Here is a 14,429-nt window from a genome sequence, read left to right as displayed (position 1 = left end):
TATGAAAGGGTTGGAAAATAAACATCAGTGTTTGAAAAGATTGGTGTGTTTCGCTAACAGGTACATACTTTTATATGTACAAGGTTGCATCAGAATAGTACCAGACAATTTCTAAAAATGCTGGAAAAAGTGGATAAATCTCACCAGGATGTTTCTAGGGCGAGCAACACAAAGTTGGAAACAAGTTACAAGAATGTTTCTAGAGCAAGCAACAGAAAGTTAGAAAAAAGTTGCAAGGATGTTTCTAGGGCGAACAGCAAAAAGTAGCAAAAAAGTTACTAGGATGTTTCTAGGTCAAGCAACAGAAAGTTGGAAAAAAGTTACAAGGATGTTTCTAAGGCGAGCAACAGAAAGTTGGAAAAAAGTTACAAGAATGTTTCTAGAGCAAGCAACGGAAAGCTAGAAAACAGTTACAAGGATGTTTCTAGGGCGAACAGCAAAAAGTAGAAAAAAAGTTACTAGGATGTTTCTATGAAGTAAAAAGATACCCTGCTTTTAATGTTTGAAGGATGTTCATTCATCGTTTAAGGAAAGTTTGTACATAAAATTTTAATTGAATATCGGTGGCCAATAGTCTACAGGATGTTGGTATGAAGTATTGAGGAAGTTTATAAATGGTTTGAGAACTTTCAATAGACCGTTGGTAGGTTTTAGTAACATTTGTCTAAAAAATTTAATTGCAAGTTGCTAGAATTTTTTGTAAGGGAAATGTGAGCGAATTTACACGCATTAACAGTAAAGCAGAGTGGCGCAGTGGAAGCGTGCTGGGCCCATAACCCAGAGGTCCGTGGATCGAAACCATGCTCTGCTACATATATTTTTATTTTTCTCACATTTTTACTGAAATATCTAATCAGCGCGTTATTTCATGTCCGCGTGCAATATTTTATGCCGTGAATCGCTCTCATGCATGACGCCGCCTTTCCGCGCTTTAAGAAGCTTAAATCGTTTATTACAAATGTGAGCGAATTTACACGCATTAACAGTAAAGCAGAATGGCGCAGTGGAGATTCCACTTCCGGCCAATGAAGTGAACGGTCGTGTTTTCATGGGCTCCAACGGAGCGGCTCTTGCGGCAATGACTCGCCGCGGAAACAGGTTTTTTGCAACGGAAGAACAGGAAAAGGACTACGAGATGATTCTGCCAAGCTTGCGAACAGGAAAATTTGTCGAAAACACCGTGTTTCTGCACGCCGACATTCGGGCCCGCCCCTACCGAGTGGAAGATTTCCGCGATGCGTTGGCGAGTCTGACGTTGATCCCTGAGGTTGTTGCCTTGGGGGCGTATCGGATGAGCCACGTGTGGGCTGTTACTTTCAAGAACGAGCAGGCTGTCAAAAAAGTGATTGACGTGGGTGAGCTGACGGTCAAAGACTGCAAGTGCGTCGTCATTGACCCCGCCAACCAAGACGTGCGAATGAAAGTCCACTGGCTTCTTCATAAAGTACCGGACGAAGACGTCAGGCGTGCTTTTGCACCGTACGGACAAGTAACGGACGTCAGCAGGGAACGTTGGAGGGTGCATGGCGTGACTGATAAAGGTTCGACAACGCGGCTTGTAACCCTAAGGCTGAAAGCGGGAGTCAAGCGAGACGAATTGCCTCATCAAGTGAGTGTAGCCGGTGAGCAGGCGCTAGTCGTTGTGGCCGGGAGACCGCCACTGTGCCTTCGCTGCCGTGGCAAGGGCCATATTCGGCGAGAATGTCGAGTTCCTCGGTGCAATGTCTGCCGCAAGTTCGGTCATGACGAGAAGGAGTGCACGCCGACATATGCCAACGTCACGAGTATTGGTGCCTGCGAAGATCCAGCTGAGCATCTAATGGACGAGGCGGACGCAGAGGATGCAACTAAAGCCGCAGGTGACCTACTTGTGGAAGAGCCAGGGTATTCTGTGGTCATAAAACAGGACGCAGAAGCGAAAGTCATCTCCGCCTCCCAGGTAGCGGTGCAAGAAGAAACAAGCGACAAGGCAACCACTTCGGGGGACGTACACCACACGCCCAACGAAGATGCGACACCTGGGTTCGAGCCAGAGGAAAGCATAGCAGATGCTGATAGCGCCACTAGCCCCCAGGCAGGAAAGCGACCGGGAGACCAGACCAACGACGGTGAAAAAACCATAGACGGTAAAGTCTGTGATGAAGAGCCACCTTCCAAATCATCGGGGACCCGCAGACCCTCTTTCAAGCCGCGGCCGTCCATACTGGACGACCCGCGCTCGGCGGCGAAGCCGCCCTAGAAGTGCAGTGATTCACGTGCGCGGTCATGGTGACATTGTGGCAGCGGAGAATGGAAATGCGCGGTTGAATTCCATGGACGGTAGAGAGTGTCAGCATGCGAGTGGATCCTCTAACGAGAATTGTAAGTGATGGGTCGCTCTTGTTATGTGTACTTGACTCGCTCGCGGTTTTCGAGCCATGCAGTTCATCGGCTCCTTTTAAGCAAGTAAGAAATGGCTAACAAACTGCAGAACCCTATTCGTGTTGCAACACTTAACGTGAGAGGATTAGCATCAAGAAGGCGGCAATGTCAGCTGAGTCGCCTGCTTCTTGAAAGCGATGTCGATATTGCCGCTATACAGGAGACCAAAGTTGAGACAGAAGAGCAGACGGATCGCATGGTTTCAGTTTTCCGCCCTCGTTACAATGTCTGTGTATCCCACGCCGTGGGTAGGTCCGGTGGATGCCTACTTATTTTGAGGAAGTCTGTAGGCATACAAGAACAAAGCGTGCATGTTGATGACATGGGGAGGCTCATCGTCTGCGATTTTTTATTTTGTAACGCAAGCTGGCGAGTGATTTGTGTTTATGCTCCCAATATAGAGAAAGACCGGATAATATTTTTTGAAAGTATTGCTACGTATCTTTCCTGTGACAAAATAATTATTTTCCTTGGGGATTTTAATTGCGTATGTGCTCCTGAAGATAGGGCGAGACAGAAGCCTTTACGTGATTACAGTGCTATGGTTTTAAACTCTGCGGTTAATGAACACGAATGGGAAGATATCGGTAACGTCTTGTCCAATTTCACGACGTATGCGCATTACCAAGGTAGCAGTCACGCCAGGCTGGACCGAGCCTGCGTAACAGCCAAGCTAGTTCCACTGTGCCATGACTACTCTGTGAAACACGTCTCATTCAGTGATCACAGCTTCGTCACGTTCACAATAGGTACAAAAGTGAAGGAAAGATTTAACTGGGAATTGTGGAAGTTCAACGATAAACTTCTAGACGATAAACTGTTCGTTGAAGCGGCAAAAAGATATTTAGATGAAGTTCTTGAAAATACGTCTGCTTGCATTATTCATCTTTGGGAGCGTAACTAGACTTTTTATTGTGTCAAGAGTGTGTACAGCCTGGTTTCCGCAGCAAAGATATTAAAGATGTGAAAGGAAAGTTAGAGCGCTTAGACGCAGAGAAGTATCGAGGTGCCATAATAAGGGCACGCGCTGAAAGACTCTGGTGCGGCGAAATGCCTACTAAGCGCGCGCTGGCCGACGAGAAAAGAAATGCTATGCAAAATGAAATTAAATCGCTAAGGTATCAAAATGTTGTGACCAGCGACAAGGCAGAAATTGAACGAGCATTCGTTGAACATTTCCGCGAGCTGATAGGATGCACTAAACGAGTTGGAAAAGGATTTGAAAATCCCTTTTTGCCCCTCATGGCTAAAGTAGATGATGACAGAAAAGCAACATTAGAAACACCGATCTCTGTAGCAGAAATAGAGCACGCAATAGATGAGATGAGTCTTGGAAAGTCACCTGGACCTGATGGATTAAGTGCGACATTCTACAAAGCTTTCAAGAGTCAAGTTGCAATAATTTTGTACCATGTTTTTGCCGAAGCATACAACGAAAAGCATTTGCCTGTATCCTTTTGTCAGTCGCATGTTGTATTAATTCCAAAGACGAACGACACAACGAAACAGTTGTCAGTTGAATCATACAGACCAATTACCTTAGCAAACGTCGATTATAAAATCTTCATGAAGATATTGGCAAAGCGACTGCAAAGTGTCATGAAAGATTTGGTTGGACCACATCAAACTTGTGGCATAAGAGGTCGAACTATAACGACAAACATTCATGTTGCTAGAAGTGTCCTAGAGTGTTGCGATGTTTTTGACAGGAAAGTAGCAATGCTGCAAATAGATTTAGAAAAAGCGTTTGATCGTGTCACACATGACGTTCTTTTTAGTATTCTTGAATATGTGAACGTTGGCTGTGTTATTTTTGAAGGCATCAAAATGGCTTATACGGGTTCTTCTACCAGGGTAGTCATTAACAAACACCTCACTGAAAGCATTATTGTAAGTTCTGGCATCAAACAAGGATTCCCGGCAAGTAGCCTATTATTTTCCATTTATTTAGAGAGTCTTTGCCGGAAGATACTCAGCAATATAAATGTGCATGGTTTTCGATTGATGCATGCGGAAGTTAAAGTGCTTGCTTACGCCGATGATATTGCTCTGTTTTGCGAAGACAAGCGAAGCGTTGCGGAAGCACTTCATGACGTAACTTCCTTTTGTGAGTGCACCGGTAGTAGTGTTAACTGGAGCAAAAGTTTAGGATTTTGGCCCGGAAGTTGGGAAACCACACCATCTGTGTACGAAAAGGTGCAGTGGACGGTAACCCCTGGCCAGTACCTCGGCGTGCCGCTCCACCATTACCGAGAAAATGAGGAATACTGGAAGGGTGAAACGGAAAAACTACGTGCTAAAACCACAAAATGGGGTGGGCACAAATTTTCTATATTTACACGTGCAACAGTCTGTAACCTTTTCCTTGTTGCGAAAGTGTGGTATGTGCTTCAAGCTTTGTCAATGTCACGTCTTTCTGTTCAAAAGCTGCACCGAGTGCTTGCTGTTTTTGTTTGGGGCTCGGGATGGGAACGAACGAGTCGCACGAACTTGTTTCGTTCAGTGCGAAGTGGAGGCCTCGGGCTTGCGCATTTGTTCTTGCGACAAATCGTGGCAAGATTCATATATCTACGAGATCAGAGCGATTCTTTTCTTCGAGAAATGTTGCAAATTCGGCTACAAAGTCACATGCCCGGTTTTATCGTTTCATCGTACGCAGGGGGACAAGTTAGACTTTGGGGCTACATGCGTGAAGTTGTTGCAGCATTTAATATATTGATAGTACGCTTTTCATTGGACTATCTACATGATGTCACAAGAAAACGTTTGTACAAAGATCTTGTCGACACAATGTTGCCTGTACCATTGTACCGCTCTGTGTATGGCCTCGGACCAGGAAATGATGTCTTAAAGAGAGTGAAACGCATGCCTGTACGACCATCTGTAAAAACGTTCTTCTTCAAACTGCATAGTGGCGCACTCTCTACTAAACGTTGGTTACACGAAAAGGGTATATATGTCGCAGGGTCAGTAAATTGTTACCTCTGCAGAAAACCAGAGACAATTGAGCACATGTTCCTGGACTGCAGTGATGCAGTTTTTCTCTGGGACATCCTTCAAAGGACCTTGCAGAAAGACCTGCCAGTTACACCCTATGGCATCCGCTTTTTGCCAGTCGTAAACGTAGGGGGTGTGCCCTACGATATGTTTATGGCATTGGTTCTCCATAGTGTGTACAGGACGCGGATGGACGTGATGAACGAGGATGTAAATACGAGACCGGCGCGGGAATACTTCATTGAAAGCATTCAATATCTCAGAGACCTGTATCAAGTGCAAACCGAGAAACCTGATTGGTATTGCTTCCTAGACAAACTTGTTGCTATAAAATGTTTTTAGCCCCATTGTGCTGGCAGACAGTCTGTCAGCATTTTTAGCATGTGTGTAGCGATTGTTTTTGCTTTTGTATTTGTCCAAACCAGGCAATAAAGAAAAAAAAGCAGAGTGGCGCAGTGGAAGCATGATGGGCCCATAACCCAGAGGTCCGTGGATCGAAACCACGCTCTGCTACATATATTTTTATTTTTCTCACATTTTACAGAAATATCTAATCAGCGCGTTATTTCATGCCGCGTGCAATATTTTATGCCGTGAATCGCTCTCATGCATGACGCCGTCTTTCCGCGCTTTAAGAAGCTTAAATCGTTTATTACAAATGTGAGCGAATTTACACGCATTAACAGTAAAGCAGAGTGGCGCAGTGGAAGCGTGCTGGGCCCATAACCCAGAGGTCCGTGGATCGAAACCACGCTCTGCTACATATATTTTTATTTTTCTCACATTTTACAGAAATATCTAATCAGCGCGTTATTTCATGTCCGCGTGCAATATTGTATGCCGTGAATCGCTCTCATGCACGACGCCTCCTTTCCGCGCTTTAAGAAGCTTAAATCGTTTATTACAAATGTGAGCGAATTTACACGCATTAACAGTAAAGCAGAGTGGCTCATTCGGCTTCCGGCCACCGAGCGTGACGGATCGTCGAATCATGGCCTCTTCAGGGGCAGCGACAGCGGTCACTTTTGTCCGCGGAAACAGGCGCAACGATGAAGATAACGAATATCCGTTTATTCTGCCTCAACTGCTTCAAGGACGATTGGCGATTATTACCGTGTTTTTGCACGGTGATGTGCGTGCGAGACCTTACAAGGTCGAAGATTTCAGGGACGCCCTGCTGCCGACAGGTTTGCTGCCTGAGGTGCTATGCATAGGGGCGTACCAGATTAACCACGTCTGGGCGGTGACCCTCAAGGATGCGACCGCCACAAAACGACTGTTGGCCCTCAAGGAACTACAAGGGACGACGGTGCGTCATCGTTGACCCGCAGGACCAGCAGGTGAAGCTTCGGCTTCACTGGCTGCTGTACGGCGTTGCCGACGAGGACGTCCGCACGGCGTTCGCAGCTTTCGGCAAGGTTGAGGAAGTGAGCCGGGAGAGGTGGCGTGTCCAAGGCATGGGAGAAAAGACGTCAACCACAAGGACCGTGCTGCTGAAGCTGAAAAGTGGCGTCAAGGTGGAGGACCTCCCTCACCAGGTCCGCGTCGGCGGTGAGTTGGCCCTGGTGGTTGTTCCCGGTCGCCCCATGCAGTGCTTGCGCTGCCAAGGCACGGGACACGTCCACCGGGAGTGCAAAGTCCCCCGCTGTTAACGGTGCAGACGATTCGGCCACGTCGACGCTGACTGTGTGAAATCCTACGCCGCCGTGACAGGCCCAGCTGCGAATGACGTTGCGGTAGAGCACGTCATGGACGTTGTGGAGGCGGAGGACGCTGCCAAAGGAGCTGGAGACCTGGTGCCGTCACCGACAAGCAATGGTACGCCGAACGAGGGTGCAGACGGCAAGTTGGCCGAGGCTGCTGAGAAGCCGAGTTTGCCGGAACAGCTCCCGACTGCAGAGGTCCAGGCGACCGGAGGCGTTGGTGAAGACGCGGCCGGTGACGACGAAACAGCAATGCAGCAGGACAAGGCCGTCATCGACGGCGACCGGACAACGACCCTTGGTGCCCCAGTCAAGCGCTCCCACGAGGAGACCAAGGGCAGGGACGAGAGTGCAACAAACACCAGTGAGGGACCGCCGACCAAGACGCCGCTGGGAAGGCGGATGGGCTTCAAGCCAAAACCGAACGTTCCTCCTGAGAGAACACCTGGTGACAAAGCACCGGCCACTAACACCGCCGGGAAGCCGGAGGGTCCCAGAGGCGACTAGCCGAGGGCTAGTCGTGAACGGTAAGCACCATGCTCCGGGCCTACTTTTTCTCTAGTTCAATATGGCTCTGTTTCCGTCCCTTAGTATTGCCACATTAAACGTGAGAGGGTAGGCGGCTAGTCGTAGGCAAAGTCAGCTCCTACGGTTAGTCACTGACCATGACATAGACGTACTAGCCGTCCAGGAAACTAAGGTAGACGGGGAGGAAGAAACCGGGAGCATGGTGCGACGTTTCACGACTAGGTATTTTGCGGTGGTCAGTCATGCGATTGGCACGTCCGGGGGCTGCCTTCTTTTTGCAAAGAAGCTGCCAGGAATACAGATTCAAAGAGTATTTTCTTGTGAGTCTGGAAGGATTGCTTTTTGTGATGTTTTCACGAGTGATGTTGAGTTTCGCGTCATATGCGTATACGCACCGAACTCTGTGGATGAGCGTGTCTTATTTTTTTCGAACCTTGAACAGTATGTCCGGTGTGATAAGCGCGTAATCCTGTTAGGAGACTTCAATTGTGTGCTGAGCGCTAAAGACAGAGTCAACAATGCCGGTATGCGTGACAAAAGTAGTGATGTGTTGTCCAATATAATAAGCCAAAATGAACTTGACGATGTCTTTGAGTGTCTCGAAGCGGGTCATGAAGTGACGTTTACGCGTTTTCAGGGTAGTAGCCACGCGCGATTGCATCGCATGTACATTTCGTTGAATGCAATCCCAAAATGCCATGGCTATTGCGTTGTACCTGTGTCGTTCTCGGACCACTTACTGGTTAAATGTGAAGTCGGCATAGAGAAAAGGAGACATGCTTTCAATTGGGACCTCTGGAAAATGAATGCAATGCTTCTAATCGATGAGCCATTTCTTGCCACAGTACGCGATATGGCTAATAAAATACACGAAGCAACATCGGAAACAATAGCGGAAAAGTGGGAATGCTTTAAACAAAACGTTAAAATGAAAGCCTTGGACCGATCGAGCTGCCTAAAATATGAGAGGGAAGTGAAAGAAAAGGGTTTTCGAACACTACTCAGACAGCTTATTACGCTTGAGTGCAGACAGCCTGGGGCGTACAAAGACGACGCGCGAAACATCAAGCAAAAGCTTGAACAGTTTGATAAAGAGCATTATCAAGGTGCCACTGGGCGAGCACGTGCCGATGCACTAGCGGCAGGGGAGACGCCCACAAAAAGGGCGCTTGGACTAGAAAAGGCGCACGGACGACGCAACAATGTTGATAAGATTTTAAGGAACGGCAGTGTTGTTGAAGACAACGAAAGCATAGGCCGCGCTTTCACTGAGTACTACCAGTCGCTCTTTGCATTGCAGGTTGCCAATTTAGATGAGTTTAAAGCTGCTTTTCTCCATCGTATGCCGCTATTGGATGATGACACCAAAGAAGGACTAGAAGGCAAAATAACCCAGAGGGAAATCGAGAAAGCAATCGACGATTTGAACCTGGGAAAGTCACCCGGACCTGATGGTCTCAGCGCTGGGTGGTATAATGCTTTTAAAAGCGAATTGGCTCCTTTGCTAGCTGCGGTATTTAATGACGCATATGAGCAGAAATCCTTGCCACCTTCCTTTGGAAAAGCGCACACTATACTAATAACTAAGACCGATCAAATAGATAAACTAAAGCTCGTCACATCCTACAGGCCCATATCATTAACAAACATCGATTATAAAATATTTATGAAGGTTATAGCCACCAGACTCCAAGGTGTCATCCAGGAAATAGTCGCTGACCACCAAACTTGTGGCATCAAGGGGTGATCTATTTTGGCGAACATCCACAGGATGCGGTGTGTTCTCGAGTGCTGTGACGTCCCCTATAGCGGCGTTGCAGTTCTTCAGCTCGACCTCGAGAAAGCGTTCGACTGTGTCGGGCATGCTATTTTGTTTGCAATCTTAGATCATGTTAATGTTGGTTCCATCATCACTGAGGGAGTGGCCTTGGCGTATCAGAACTGCACAACGAGGTTAATTGTTAATAAGTCACTGGGGGCCCCCATTAACATCATGCGTTCCGTGCGCCAAGGCTGCCCCCTCAGTCCGCTTCTGTTCGCTATATATGTTGAAGCAATGTGTCTGGCAATCACTGAAAATGTCAGAATACGTGGTTTTAGGCTGGCAGCGGCCGAAGTTAAAGTACTCGCGTATGCAGACGACATCGCAGTGTGTTGAACAGACAAACCAAGTATAACCGAAGGAATAACTGTAGTGAAGCACTTCTGTGACGTCACGGGCAGCAGAGTAAATTGGGGCAAATCCCTTGGACTATGGCACGGGGAGTGGCCGTCTGCACCAGACCACTTCGCGAACGTGAACTGGATGAAAACTCCGGCACGGTATCTAGGTGTTCCCCTCGACAGCTACAACAGCAGCGAGGAATACTGGAGGAGTCAAACCAAAGAAATGAAAGATAAAGTAGACAGATGGCAAGGTACTAACCTGTCTATTTTTGCAAGAGCGACAGTTTGCAATATTTTCTTTATCTCTAAGTTGTATTATGTCATGCAAGTGCTCCATTGTTCCCGGGCAAACGTGCAAAGGCTGCACAGAGTGTTTGCGGTTTTAATCTGGGGTTCGACATGGGAAAGGTGCAGCCGAACAAACTTGTTCAGAAGAGTGAAGGACGGGGGTGTGGGCTTAATTCATCACTTTGTTAGACAGCTGGTAAACAGATGTTTGTTTTTCTGCGATACGCGAGACCCTTTTCTGCGCACTGTTTGCCAGCTCAGGTTGAGCGACGCATTGCCGGAACATGTTGTCAGTACAGAAAGCATGACCGGAACACTTCGTAAGTATCTCAAGGAAGTGGTCGAAAGTGTACGCTTTCTCACTCTGCGCTTTTCAAATGATTATCTTTGTGAAGTGAAAAGGAAAACACTGTATAAAGACCTTGCTGATGTACTTTTCCCAGTACCATTATATAGAGCCATATACAGTGGAGGGCCAGGACAGGATGTGCTTAAACGGGTGAAACGCATGGAGGTGTCACCCGGGGTAAAAACATTTTTCTTTAACCTTCATACCGGAACGCTCCCCGTCAAGACTTTTATGAAAGAACGGGGTTGTACTGTACCATGGGGATCGCACTGCTTGATCTGCAAGCTGCCCGAAACCATAGACCATGTTTTTTTGCACTGTTGGGAGGGGGTTTACTTCTGGGACGTGTTACAGCGAACACTAAAGAAAGAATTGCCAGTGGACCCCCATGGGATCAGGTATCTGTCAATTAAGGACGATGACGGGGTTCCTTATGATTTTATTATGCTGATTGCACTCCACTGTTTATGGCGGGCTCGTATGGCAGGGTACCACTGTGACCCCGACGCGAGGCCCGCGAGGATTTATTAACAGGAAAGTGTTTTATGCCGGGGTCCACCAAGACTTCACTGACGTATTTCCGTCACGGAAATACGTCAGCTTACAATGTACACGAACATAATACAAAGAAAGAAACCAGAAGAAAAAGTTCCACAAACATGCAAAATTTGGAAATCGAACCCACGACCTCTCGGTCTGCGACGATAGATCGCCGAGCGTTTAACCCATTGCGCCACATACGCATTTGCAGAGACCTACACAGACGCGCCTTATATATCTAACACTCCTCCGTGTACCCGCGCTCTTGCTCGGGGCGGTGCCGCCGCCTACGAGCAGAAAAGAGAAGTACTGCATTATGACACTAACGCGCACCGACAGTGAACGCTTCGGTGGTCTCAGCACTACGACGCCTCGATGCCAGCATTCGAAGGGACGCTGGCATCAAGAAGCACTACCAACGCCACCTAGGTGGCGTTCACCGTACTCAGCACAGCGGAGCGTGGCCTCCGCAATTAGCTCTGAAAATGTTTCTGAAGTTGATCGCGGAGGCTGCAATTACGACGCGCTGTACGCGCTGATTTGACTCGGTGACGATTCCGTTACGTGCTTTGTCTTGCGCGTTGTATTAGTGTGTCAGTTACGTGCTTCGTCTTTCGCGTTGTGCTAGCGTGTGCAGCGTAGTGCAGCTTCCATATGCACGACGGTTGCTCATGGTCATCGACGTTGGTAGTCGTGATGGAGGAGACGTGCCACCAGGCGTCAGCGTGGGTGCATCAACGCCTAAGGGCGCTTTAGCCACAAAACACCAATAGACATTATATATCAATGTGTAATAAACATTACACTACTTCTGTGAAGACACGTTTCACTTTCGTGTTCTATACCGATTCCTATATAAGAGGGATCAACCACATTTTTTTCAAAGAATGTGTATCTCGCTTTATTGAAGAACAGAAAATGAAAGTGTATGTACCGGATTGGCTGTCAAGGCTGGTTCCTCTGGCAGCCATGAAGGAATTTTAACGTGACAACGTCGGTCCTATACGGACGGACGACTTACTTTCTTTCTTTTTTTCTTTTTTTTTATTTTTTTTGTACAACAGCGTGCATTTGTGTTATTGTAGCGTGTGGTAATTTGTATGTACTGTCTTATGTCGAAGACCGGCAATAAATAAAAAAAAAAGCAGAGTGGCGCAGTGGAAGCGTGCTGGGCCCATAACCCAGAGGTCCGTGGATCGAAACCACCCTCTGCTACATATATTTTTTTTCTCACATTTTACAGAAATATCTAATCAGCGTGTTATTTCATGCCGCGTGCAATATTGTATGCCGTGAATCGCTCTAATGCACGACGCCTCCTTTCCGCGCTTTAAGAAGCTTAAATCGTTTATTACAAATGTGAGCGAATTTAGACGCATTAACAGTAAAGCAGAGTGGCGCAGTGCATTCTGCTTCCGGCCACCGAGCGTGACGGACGTATGATGACGGGCTCCGTAGGAGCGGCTTCAGCGGCCCAGAGCGGCCGCGGTAACAGGAATTTTGCTGCGGACAACGAGTACCAAGTTGTTTTGCCGAGTTTGCCAACAGGGCGTTTTGTTGTGAACACCGTTTTTTTACATTGTGACATCAGGGCCCGCCCATACCGGGTGGAAGATTTCCGCGATGCGCTTGCCCCGTTATCGCTCCTGCCGGAAGTGGTGGCTCTCGGGGCCTACCGTATGAGCCATGTTTGGGCCGTGACCTTCAAGGACGACGAAGCGGTGAAGAAGATCGTCAGCGTTGGTGAGTTGCAGGTCAAAAAGGGCCGATGCCTCGTCATTGACCCCGCCAACCAGGATGTGCGCTTGAAAGTGCATTGGCTGCTGCACACCGTTCCCGACGAGGACGTGCGTCTTGCCTTCGCGCCGTTCGGAAAGGTCACGGACGTCGCCCGCGAGCGGTGGCGTGTTCATGGCGTGGCGGATAAGAACTCGACTACAAGACTGGTTACGCTGAAGTTGAAGCCGGGCGTAACGCTGGTCGACCTGCCACATCAGGTGAGCGTCTCCGGCGAGCTGGCTCTCGTGGTTGTGCCGGGCAGGGCCCCACTCTGCCTGCGCTGCCGCGGAACGGGCCATATTAGTCGCGACTGCCGCATACCGCGGTGTGGTGCGTGCCGACGCTTCGGTCACGAAGAGAGTCAGTGCGAGCGGACGTACGCTAGCGTGACCGGACCCGTGAGCAACGACGACAACTGCGCCCTACTCATGGATGAGGCGGACATGGAAGACACATCGTCCACGGCTAAGGAAGCAGCTGGCGAGGCGGCAAAGACGGAGGCACGACTCCAGAAACAGGGGCAACACGTGGATGAGGCCGTCGCCACTCAACAAGAGAAGGCAGAGGACAGTGTAGCTGTGACGAACGCTGAGGTAAAGAGCCTACCTGAACCAGGAGCGACCTCCACCCCCCCCCCCCTGATCCTGAGGGCATGGACACCCATACCGGGCTCGCTAACTTGCTGGCGGGGAAACGACCGCACGACCAGGCCAATAGCCTGGCTACGCTACAAGACAGCAATGGCGGAGCCGAGCCACCGCCCAAAACGCCAGGTATGAGAAGACCAACCCTGAAGCTGCGGCCGAACATTACGGACGATCCACGGCAGGCGGGTAAACCGCCTCCGTAATTTTGTACTGTCTGTAGCTTAGGCGGGTTGGGGGGTTGGTGAGTGCAATGACCGTCATCCTGAGCACTATCCTTTTTAGATACGTGTCAGGAACGGGGGCTCAAGTTGCATTTGAGTGTTTCTTAGAGAGGTCGAGTTGTGTTTGCTTTTGTGGCTCTCGACGCGGTTATCGGCGCGCCATTATAAACACGCGTCCTTGGGTAACTGATGGGCACCCTTCTGCCGTTTAGTCATGGCGGCCAATATTGAAGGAGCGCTACGTGTACCCTTACGAAAATGTCAGATATGGACTGATATGAAAAAGGCCATATATGGGCATATTAAAAATTGGGCAGATATGGCCATATATGGCATATAAGGGCCATATATGGCCATATCTGCCCAATTTTGAATATCTCCATATATGGCCCCCTTATATGCTATATATGGCCATATCTGCCCAATTTTTAATATGTCCATATATGGGACCCTTATATGCTATATATGGCCATATCTGCCAAATCTTTAATATGCCCATATATGGGACATTTCTATATAAGGCCACTTCTAAAGTTTTAGTATGTCCATATATGGCGCTCTTATATACAGGGTGTTTCAGCGAACACTTTCAAAATATATTTAAGGTGGCCTGTGGCAGATAACCCAATTCTAGTTAATGAGCTGGCCTAATCGAAGAGGCGGACATTACTTGCACAAAAAATTGAAATGCATAATCGACTACAATCAACAAAAATTCACTAATTCAGTTTTTAACTAATTACCTGATGGCCCATATTGCAATTTACAAATTGAAGCCGGGGAGTTCGCA

The 14,429-nt window shown here is 48.2% G+C and overlaps 1 non-coding gene across 1 annotated transcript; it reads left to right on the top strand.

The window, feature by feature from the left end:
- The first annotated feature begins 6,107 nt into the window (after nucleotides 1-6,107).
- Nucleotides 6,108-6,179, top strand: Trnam-cau (transfer RNA methionine (anticodon CAU)). Its single transcript has one exon. It is a non-coding gene; the product is annotated as a tRNA-Met (tRNA).
- The last annotated feature ends 8,250 nt before the right edge of the window (nucleotides 6,180-14,429 follow it).

This window comes from Dermacentor silvarum, unplaced genomic scaffold (genome assembly GCF_013339745.2).
Source record: "Dermacentor silvarum isolate Dsil-2018 unplaced genomic scaffold, BIME_Dsil_1.4 Seq667, whole genome shotgun sequence".
NCBI classification, from domain to species: domain Eukaryota; kingdom Metazoa; phylum Arthropoda; class Arachnida; order Ixodida; family Ixodidae; genus Dermacentor; species Dermacentor silvarum.
Note: the sequence above shows the minus strand (reverse complement) of the source record. Positions and strands in the feature narration are given on the sequence as shown.